This window comes from Salvelinus sp. IW2-2015, unplaced genomic scaffold (genome assembly GCF_002910315.2).
Source record: "Salvelinus sp. IW2-2015 unplaced genomic scaffold, ASM291031v2 Un_scaffold1383, whole genome shotgun sequence".
NCBI lineage: Eukaryota > Metazoa > Chordata > Actinopteri > Salmoniformes > Salmonidae > Salvelinus > Salvelinus sp. IW2-2015.
In genome coordinates this window covers 391,259-402,740 of record NW_019942873.1, presented here as the reverse complement: position 1 = coordinate 402,740, position 11,482 = coordinate 391,259, and the positions used below count along the sequence as shown (strand labels likewise).

The window sequence follows — 11,482 nt, the reverse complement described above, 5'->3', positions numbered from 1 at the left end:
TGGCCTCATTAAGGAAATAGTTTATATCATCCTTTGAATGTTTTCAGATTGATACAGTTTGTGATTAAAGGTTTTAAAGACTCAGTTATTTCAGAAGTATCCATTGTTATGCTACCATCTGGGGTTCGAATGCTATGGATGATATGTTCCGCTTCCTTACTTTACCAAGCAAGCATTTTCCCTGCACTTTCACCTTGCTCAACATATTGGTCCTTGGATTTAGCTTTCATGGCAGCAATCTCTGCATACCGGGTGTTTATTGTGTCATATTCAAGCTTCAAAGTGTTCAACTGTTGAAGGATGTCAACCTTTCTATCTAAACTGTGTGGATTTTCTGTTCTAGTATTTCTAACCACAGGTTTTCAATGGGGTTCAAGTCTGGAGATTAAGATGGCCATTGCAAAATGTGGATTGTCTGGTCAATTAACTATTTATTTGTGGATATTGATAGTTGGGCTTATTGACTTGCTGGAAGAACTGTTCTGGTACTGGGCAAAGTACCACAGGACCAGAGGAAGCAACATAGCCCCATAACATCAAAAATACTCCACCACATTTTAGAGTAGGTATGGAGTTATTTTTTCTTACGTAACTTTCTTTAACACCAAACCTGCCACTAGTGTGTGCGGCCAAAGAGCTCTATTTTCATGTCATCCAACAAATGGAAACGCCTGGAGTTTGCTAAACGGCATTGGCACTTGAATTGGAACTGGTGCTATGGTCAGACGACATAAAAATTAAGCTCTTTGGCCACGCACTCCAGTGGTGGTTTTGGCATCGAAATAAGGATGCATAAGCAGAAAAGAACCCCATACCTACCATCTTTCTACTGGTCCTGGGGCCCTTGTTAAGGTCAACAGCATCATGAACTTCACCCAGTACCAGGACATTTTTGCCAAAAACTTGGTTGCCTCTGCTAGGAGGCTGAAACTTGGGACGTAAGTAGATCTTCCAGCAAGACAATAACCCCAAGCACACATCAAAATCCACAAATGGTTAGTTGACTACAAAATCAACATTTTGCAATGGCCATCTCAGTCTCTGGACTTGAACCCCATTGAAAACCTGTGGTTTGAATTGAAGAATAAGCGCAGACAAAGGATATCAAGGATCTGAAAAAATTCTGTATGGAGGAATGGTCTAAGATCCCTCCTAATGTGTTCCCCAATGTCATAAAACATTTGATAAAAAGGCTCAGTGCCGTTATCCTCGTAAGGGGAAGTATTGAAAGGTATTTAAAACAGGGGGGCCAATCATTTTGACCCCTATCTTCTTCAGAAATAAATATGACTTGTTAAACAAAATCTGTTTCTCTGAGCAATTATACAAGTATAAAATAATCATTTCCCAATTGTTTTAGCATACAATATAGCTCAGTATTTGTTACATTTCTTTTTTTGTCTTTTTTCCTGACTGTACATTAACTTTTGAGAGAATTGGGAGAAAAAAATGTAACAGTTTTATGGGTGAGAGAGGAGCCTTATTTGTGAATGTTCTGATCTGTGTGGCTCCATAGTGTGTGAAAGTCATGCATTGTGACCTTCCTCCAGAGGCCTGGGAAACACATCCTGTATCAATTAGAACACTGGGGAGTCTGACTAGATGTGGAGAGGAGACCTAGAGAACACACAGCTCCACCGCACTGACGATCCACAACGTCTGGAGCAACAACACAACACGGACCAACTGACTGACTGGCTGGGTAGCTGGCTGGGGCCCCAAGGTGGACCAGGATTTACTCCTTGTTCCAATTTGCAAGGGGGATTACTTATTTTTCATTATTCCACATTTATATATATATTATTGGGCTCTCCATTCATTTTTTAAAGCACCTGAAGGAAAACCAAATCAAGCAAACTGCATAAATACTGTCAGACGGAATAGATAATGACAGCGGGTCAAGTTGCGAGTGAGTCACGTCTCTCGGCTCCTGGAAGAAAGTGATTACCGTAACACGTCGCTGACAATCTCGCCCAAGATAATCCTATTTCTCACATGGAGCTCAAATTGRATTATGTCACTATGTTTTTRGRATATTGTATCAAAAACTGGATAAAGATATGCACACTATCAGGGAAATTAAGAACAAGAGGAAAAAACATAGCCCCGGGGTTGGCATTGAGGCATGTCGTTTTGTTGAGCTCTCTGGTTTCTGAGCAAAGATMGTTTCTCTGGCGGTTGAGTAGAAAGAGACAGAGAGAGAGAGAGGGAGGGAGAAAGAACGTGTGGCGTAAAGGCGTGCTCTCCACCCAGATGAACAGATGGCACCGCCTAAGTGCAGAGATTCATTTTATATCTCCATCCCATGTTGCCGCGCGGCAGACGTGGGCTTTCTCTTTTTTCAGATGTTATTTTACAGGATGATGGATACACACGATGCTTAAGCTAATGAGGAGTGGGTGTTTCTTTGTCTTTATTTCCTCCTCTCTCTCTCTCGCTCCCGCTCACTCTGCCTCCCTCTCCCGCTGTCACATCACCTTCCCTTGCAGAGCTGAACCTCATGCTAGCCATTCTCCCTCAAACCCACGCTTAGAGCTCAAACCTATACAGGCTTTTGGATATGCCCCACAATCTGAGTAGTCAGTGTTTACAGCTGGTGTTAAGACCTGAGTGGATTCCTGAAAACACAGTTGACTGGATGAAGTGAAGCCTGGTGAAGATGATGCTCAAGTAAACACAGCATGTAAGACTTGAACACACTCTCAACAGTTCCTCTGTTACATCACTTCAAAAGCTACATAAAACTTTGCCGTTCACCAGGAGAGATGGAAATGAGTGCTATGAACAGATGAACAGGAAGAGTCTGAATAGGGAGAGAAGCCAAGAAGGCCCAGCAGCCAATGAGGATACTCCCACACACCAGGCAGGTAAACTTGTCGGGTCGTTAATGGCTGTTGTTTACTGAAGCCTCCCAATAGAGGAGACTAGCTGACCCATGTCTGCAGCCAGTGAGTGGTACAAATGGCAAACATCTCCTGGAGTCATTATTTATGCAGGAATGCCCTTGGGAGTCTTTGCACTTGTTTACACAGTCACGGCACAGTCCATTCATGACGGCTCCGAGTAAATGAGCCGCTATCCACCAATTTGTCCTGGACGACGAGYCTTTGAGACCCCGCTGCCCAACGCTACTGSGGGAAGGAYGGGGAACGGCACGGAACACYACCCCTCTGTACTGTAAACAACCAACCTGAAACCAGGGACACAAAGACCCAAGGGTATGGGAAAGTTCTGTGGTGCTGACGGGAGCAGATCACACAGTGTTTCTAGGATACTTGGATAAAGGGTGAAATCTCTGCCTTTGCTTAGTACTTGAAAATGTGTATGCATTGGATATGTCAATGCAAATGATACACAGAGAGAGGAATGATGGAGGGAATTCAATTTGGCACCTAAAGAATTCAAAGCAAACGACTCCTCCGTACAGTTCTCAGGTTCTCCTACAAAGCGGTCAGAAAGAAGATAKYCGTAAGACATGGCTGAGAGGGAGGAAAAATGGGCTAATTTAACATGCTTCCCCCTAAACCACTCCAAACCTKCAGAGTTTAATTGCTGGGAGGCAACATTATCCCCTGCAACATTGTGTCTGTCTCTTGGCTGGGATTCAAATGGGTACCTGCTGTATCCACTCCCTACACAATACGGTGCCCACTGAGCCATATAATCCTCTCAGGCCCTCCTCTTCAGGAGAGGCACATTCAAAAAAAACTCCTCTTCCCCATCTTTGTCATGGTGCTTATTTTGAATAAGAGCAATCAGTACCACCATGTACACCACAACACACCGGTGAGCCATAGAGAAGGTGACACAGAACAGGACTTAAACAAAGACACTTTTCATTTGCTGCTGAGAGATTTGAGSCTATTTTTCKWTTCCTCCCCGCAACTCCCTGGAGCGYCCATATTTCTGCTTATGTTCAAATGTGAATCAGTCACATGGGCTGTTGGATTCCTGCTGAATCATCCTACGCTCCATCACCGAGCCAGCCCTGCGCTTTTCAAAGTAACTACTCTCTATGCAAGAAGAAAACAAACACAAACCCATGCCACGTCTCCTTCTGACACCACTCTCAAGTTCCCTTGAAAAGGAAAATGATGACTAGCTTTGAGGTGAGTGTGAAAAGATTCAACACATTTCCACCCGACTGCAGAAACGGACTAATTTGAATGAGATCTATTGTATGCTGCAGTGCAGTGATAGATTTGAGTTAAATCAAACATGCGTTCGTAATTCATAGTGAAGTAAAGAAGTAACTCTGCTATTTGATGCTGAGAGTGTGACTGTCATTGAGTACACAGGACACAGGGAAAGACTAATTATGTGATAATATTGTCTTTTGGTAGAGTATACAATTTACTTATTTTGTATATATTTTTTAAATTTTTATATTTTATTAACAATACAAAACATTCATATACAAACYACAACATCATACAAACATCAACTACATCACACCTGCCCAGACCCACTAGCCCCCCCATGTCCGGCGCCCACATCACTTTCTGACACATGAAGATTTACTTTGAAGAGAACTTTATGAGAACTTTCTTCATATGAGGATAAGGAATCAGTATCCTACATGTTGGTGAAATGAGCCTCGTTCTGTAGTATATGTAACAGCTATCTACACAGGGTGGTAAATGTTCACATTTGTAACAGTCTTACCTGTCTCAGAGGTCAGTTGATCACTGTTCGCTGGTCTTGGGCCTAATAGTCATTGTCTAGAGCCGTGTAAGTCTTCAGTGGTGCTGCAAGCCTAAGCCAGTCTCAGCATCACTCTGTGTGAAGCAGCGTCTGCGAGACAAAGGACAGCAACATCTGCTATGAAACACTACAGTATGTACTGTATCAAACATCCCATMTATAGGTCTGTGTGGAACCATTCTGACWCTGTGYCTCCTCCTCACACAGGGCTACAGTAGTTTCCCTGATACCACTTCATTTGTAATGTTGCTTCGCCAGGGGAGGTATGGCTAATGCTGCCTTAGCTTGAGGCTGTATTATAAGTGGCACACTCAGCATAATATACAGTAGTGTTACTGAGTGAGAGGAGCTATTTTAAGCATCCACTTGTGTTGGCAAATATTATGGAATGAAACTAGTTTTGTCTATTAAACTGATATTCATAGGCTAGCCCTGTATTAAAGCGCAGGAGACAAACCATAGAAGCTATATGTCAACAGGGATAACCTTCTGTTTCATTGTTAGGGAAAATGCATTCAGAATGCAATCAAATAACAAGGGAGCACAGGCTGAACATGAAAGGCTACATGAAGGAACACAAGCTCCTTCTAGAGGTCACATACACATAACAATGATACACTGCTGACAAGGGGAAAATATGAGGACTTTTGAAGCACTGTGGAAATGTATGAAGAAACGGATGTAAGGGTCATTTTACAGAGCAATACCATTAACACTGCTGCCCTTGTCTGTACTGGAACAGACACGCACGCACACGAGCACGCACACACATACACACTCTTTTACTCTCTCTATTACACACACACTCACGCACACACGCACGCACACACGCACGCACACACACACACGCACTCACACACAGACACACACACACTTTTACTTTCTTTATTACACACACACACACTCTCCCTCACACACACACACACACACCTCCCCACAAAACAGCATTTGTCTCTCTTCATTCCTTCTCTTTTCTCCTCTGAGTAGGAGAGGTGGACATTTTAACTGCGTCTGCCAGGAGATGTCTTCCTTTCACCTTGACGGCCATATAATGAACTTTCTCATTTTGAGCTGAGCTGAGCTTACACAGTCAGTCAGCTATTTTCTCTTTGAGACCTTTTCTTTCGTCTTCTGTCATATACCTCTGTGGTTTTGTCAGGGTGATCTCCAGAGAGAACGTGTGCACTTATATTAAAGAGATGGGAGACATTTGTGTTGGGTATTCAAGCATCCACTTCATTTAAGGTCCCAATATGATTTATAACATAAAGTAGGGAGAGTACTGATAAGATTGTCTTTTTTAAAATGGGGCCAAATATTAACTAAGTATTTAAGTCTAGCTATTCTATAATAATTTACCAGAAGGAAAAATGTCAAAGAAAATCAATTTGTTTTTGATTCCAATGATGTAACAAGATACTATAACACTATGGATTTACTTCCTGTATCAATACATACAGTGTACTCTGGAAGGTGACATTTACCGGGCATCATGGACACACGCACACACGCACACACACACACACACACCATTGCACACACGGTGGGCTGGCAGGGTGCGTTCATAGACAGCTGGTGAAGACAGGGTGCGCTCTGGCTGCTAGAAGGAGCTGATTCAGGTGACATCTGTGCCTCCTGTTGCAGTGCAATAGTAGAAACACTAAAAGTGAATTACAACATTAATGACAGTGCTCTGCAAGCTGTCGTTCCACATTACACATCCATTATTCCTTGCATGGCTACTCAGAGGAATCGTTAAGGAATAGCCCCCCCAAAAATGCCTCTCTCTCTCTCTCTCTCTCTCTCGCCATCAATCTATCTATCATTCATCATTCACACACCTCCAAATTTCCCACTTTTAAAGGCCTTATACAGCCATTATATATCAATATCAAATTTCTGTGCAATCTTGGTGAAATCTCATTTGTGAGTAGTGCAGATGATTGGCCAGTAGTTCAACAACATGTATGTGATAGTGGAGTGGAATGCTTGTGCCGTCTGCCTGAGGGGACAGGCTGAGAGGAAGACTGGCTGGATGCACACAACCATGATGGCAGGCAKCCGGCCGCCCGATAGGCATCACATAGACATCTCCCAGCTGTCACCCTTCACCACACTTTCAATAACTTCAAATCCCCCTAAAACTCATAGAATAGAGGCGCAGTCGATCACTCATAGCTCCCTTCACTCTTCCCTGCTCTACAGGGAAATAACAGCAGAAAGAGAGAAACAGTCAGGATCCCATCCTCTCCTCTCCAACAGAAAAGCACCAGGCACCATCCCCCTAAGGACATGGGGAGAACAAGGCTTTCATCATTTGGGTTAAGAAATAACAACCAAGATTGGTAACACTTTACATTAAGTTGCCCCCATCGCGATGAACAGTAACTACACAGTTATAACTGAAGTAGCGACATAGTAGTTCCATAGGTGTTGCTATGTAATTACATAGTAATACGGTTGTATCGCGACCAGTTATAGCCTAATATTAATACAAAGACCACATGGAAACTTGGAGTAATCTATATATGGTTGGTTAGCTGAGGACATCTAGAAGGCTGCTATATATATATACTGAACAAAAATATAAACACAACATGCAACAATTTCAAAGACTGAGTTACAGTTCATATAATCTATGGATTTCACATGACTGGGCAGGGGCGCAGCCATGGATGGCCCTGGGAGGGCATAGGCCCACCCTCTTGGGATCCAGGCCCACCCACTGGGGAGCCAGGCCCAGCCAATCAGAATAATTCCCCCCCCCCCACAAAACGGCATTATTACAGACAGAAATACTCCTCAGTTTCATCAGCTGTCCAGGTGGCTGGTATCAGACGATCCCGCAGGTGAAGAAGCTTGATGTGGAGGTCCTGGGCTGGCACGGTTACATGTGGTCTGCGGTTGTGAGGCCAGTTGAACGTATTGCCAAATTCTCTAAAACGACATTGGAGGCGGCTTATGGAAGAGAAATTAACATTAAATTCTCTGGCAACAGCTCTGGTATACATTCCTGCAGTCAGCATYTTAATTGCACTCCACCTTAAAACTTGAGACATCTGTGGCATTGTGTTGTGTGACAAAAATGCACATTTTAGAGTGGCCTTTTAATGTCCCCATCACAAGGTGCACCTGTGTAATGATCATGCTGTTTAATCAGCTTCTTGACATGCCACACCTGTCAGGTAGATGGATTATCTTGGCAAAGGAGAAATGCTCACTAACAGGGATATAAACAAATTTGTGCACACAATTTGAGAGATATAAGTGTTGTGTCTGGCATCATTAAAGTGAAGACTGTTATTTTATCAAATCAATTCTCTGTAATTATTATTTCGTGATTAAACTAATCATGTAAATGTAATTAACTAGGAAGTCGGGGCACCAAGGAAAATCTTCAGATTATTATTATTTTAATATCTGATCAATTAGTCTTCTAATTAATGAATTATTCTTTACCTCACGTTCGTCTCATTCCAAACGTCGTTGTTGTTATCTGTTGGTTATCTGCACGAACCCAGCCTTTACTATGAATCATCCATACATCAATTTTCTTAATCATTTATTTACTAACTAACTAAATAATTACAGAAATGCATAAACAAACAAACAGTAGATATGGTTACAAGGAAATGATAGGGGAGGTTCCCTATTGGGCTAAGCCGATATGACGGCTTGGGGGACAAAGGGAAGTGGGTGTGGACTGAGAAGGGCGGGAAAGACAAAAGAGTCATAATTGATAATTATATTAATTGAAATGCTAATCCTTTGCACATGAACGCTCACTCATTCGGGAATAATTGCAATCAATATATATTTACGCTCAGTGTGTCATCGTGATCTCTGTTGGAATCGTCTGTTTTTCTGTTGGAAAGTTCATCCAAGCGTCTCTCTGCTTCCCTGGAGTCTTTCGTTTTGGTTAGAATGGATACTTCAGAGTACCATTCAGAAATATTCTTATAGAATAGATGTTTTGGAGTTTGTCGGTCTTCACATTTCAGGTTGACATCATTTCTAGCTGCAGACTAGTAATTAGAATCTAAGATTTGCTCTTATTTTGTAGGGATCGATAGTCTCAGAGTTGAACTATTTCCCACCGTGTAGCCAATGCTCCACGTGGTATGGTTAGGAGTTCAACAACCATTACAACCTTACCTTATACTGAGGTTTTTGATGTCTCTACTCAACCTTCGCCCCCTCAGCTGACCGAGGTATGCGTGGTCTGAAGAGGATTTCTTCAGGTGGGGTTTTTATTTGTAACAGTAGAAAAGGGCTGTCCCATGAGACAGATCATGTCTGTGCTCATGGGGGCGGGCCAATGACTTAGTTCAACTTTAAAGCGAATACAATTCTCTCACATTAACATCATTACATCATTTCACAAATAGTTTCATCTTTACTCATTCATTTTATACAATAATTAGACGCAAACCTCATAATGGAGGCACCTGTATAAACAGAGTTATGGTAATGTGGCTGTATTGTCTTTCATGAGGTCACAAACATGAAACAAAACGGACCGGGTCGTAGCTGGCTTCTCCACCGACCATTTACACATTCTCCAAAACATGGACATTGTTCAGTTCTCAAGTTCTGTGATGTAGAAGAAGTTCCTTTGTTCTACTGTCAAACTCTCTCTCTCTATATACTGCATGGCCAGGAGGAGAGAGTCTCCTCCAGGAATTTACGACCTGAGATAACAGAACCTGGGTGTAGAAGGGAGAGAGAGGGGGATGCCACGTTCTATACCCAGAAAGGGCCACGTTTTGAACGTCTGAAAAATGTCTGGGATCTTTTATTTCAGCTCATGAAACATGGGCCACCACTTTACATGTTGCGTTTAAATTCAACGAATCACCACTTCACATCGGTTTTTAAATAGCGACAGGGGTTGGCTTTCATTCGAATGATAGTTTAACCTTCAAATCCATGAATTCATGTGAGGCCAGAGACGTTTTATGGGAGGAGAGACCAATTTTACTCTAGCCACTGTGGTCTGAAAACGACAGCTGCATTCTAAGTTCCACTATGGACTGGCGTGTATGACAAAAATACTTGTACTAWACCAAAGATATGATCCGTTTCAAGCAATCGATTTTGGGAGAACGTGATGACTATAAACTATAATACTCACATCACCAATCTGAGGTAAAATTACYTGTATGTCCTGTAATTGTTGTGTGGTGAAAACATTTGTCTGTGTAATGTAGTAGGCCTAACACGTTCTATCCACCAGTTTACAGTAAAATAAATGTCGATAACACTTCCTCTGTGTATAATGTATGTATATCCTAGCACACCCATAGTGCATGTATCCATAACAGGTAATAGATCCTCAAGTTAATTAACCCATTCGACAAATACAGTAAGATTTTCTTCACCTGAAGCTCTTTGATATTCTTCTTAAATTGTGCAAAAAGAGACTTAGCGTAATATAATATAACTCATAAAGTCATAATAATTCAATATTTCGATATAGGATGATAGTAAATGAAGCACACTCACAGATTTTTACAACAATGACATCTATTTATCATTACTTTAACCATGGAGGGAGTTTAAAAACAAACAATTGAAACAGGTGCCCTAGACAATAGCTTCAACTTCATCTGCAAAGGTTGTTGCAATGTAACTACAAAGTAATTCAACATTTCACTTCACTTTACATTACGTTGCTTGCTCCTGGGTAAGTACATTGTAAATACATGTATACCCCTTGTAACAACCGTGTAATTACAGAATTGGTTGTTAAAGATTGTAACGGCTGAACGGCTCATGACGAGAGGCGGGGAGTGGGTTGTGTACCTCCAATCAAGTTTAATTGTGATGTTTAATCGACATTTGTGTCATATTGGCTTAGATGTGATAGTAGAAAGAATTTAACATTGAGCATCAATCAATCCCTACTTATCTAGAAATGGCTTCCTATTCCGAACAAAGCATCCTTCACTCATGCTGCCAACATACCCTTGTAAAACTGACCATCCTACCAATCCTCGACTTCGGTGATGTCATTTACAAATAGCCTCCAAAACCCTACTCAATAAATTGGATGCAGTCTATCACAGTGCCATCCGTTTTGTCACCAAAAGCCCCATATATTACCACCACTGTGACCTGTACACTCTCGTTGGCTGGCCCTCGCTTCATACTCGTCGCCAAACCCACTGGCTCCAGGTCATCTACAAGACCCTGCTAGGTAAAGTCCCCCTTATCTCAGCTCGCTGGTCACCATAGCAGCACCTATCTGTAGCACGCGCTCCAGCAGGTATATCTCTCTGGTCACCCCAAAACAATTCTTCTTTGGCCGGCTCTCCTTCCAGTTCTCTGCTGCCAATGACTGGAACGAACTACAAAAATCTCTAAAACTGGAAACACTTATCTCCCTCACTAGCTTTAAGCACCAGCTGTCAGAGCAGCTCATAGATTACTGCACATGTACATAGCCCATTATAATTTAGCCCAAACAACTACCTCTTTACCTACTGTATTTATTATTTATTTTGCTCCTTTGCACCCCATTATTTCTATCTCTAGTTTGCACATTCTTCCACTGCAAACCCCCATTCCAGTGTTTTTACTTGCTATATAGTATTTACTTCGCCACCATGGCCTTTTTTATATTTTTATTTATTTATATATATATTTTGTTTGCCTTTACCTCCCTTATCTCACCTCACTTGCTCACATTGTATATAGACTTATTTTTCACTGTTTATTGACTGTATGTTTGTTTTACTCCATGTGTAACTATGTGTTGTTGTATGTGTCGACTGCT

General features: G+C 41.9%; 1 long non-coding RNA gene across 1 annotated transcript in view; it reads right to left on the bottom strand.

Annotated features, from left to right (window-relative positions):
* Positions 1–4,671: 4,671 nt before the first annotated feature.
* LOC139024345 (uncharacterized) overlaps positions 4,672–11,482 on the bottom strand; it is a 101,168-nt gene continuing 94,357 nt past the window's right edge. Inside the window, exon 3 of the long non-coding RNA XR_011475628.1 lies at positions 4,672–4,794. This is a non-coding gene — a long non-coding RNA (uncharacterized lncRNA). The remainder of the gene's footprint in view (positions 4,795–11,482) is intronic.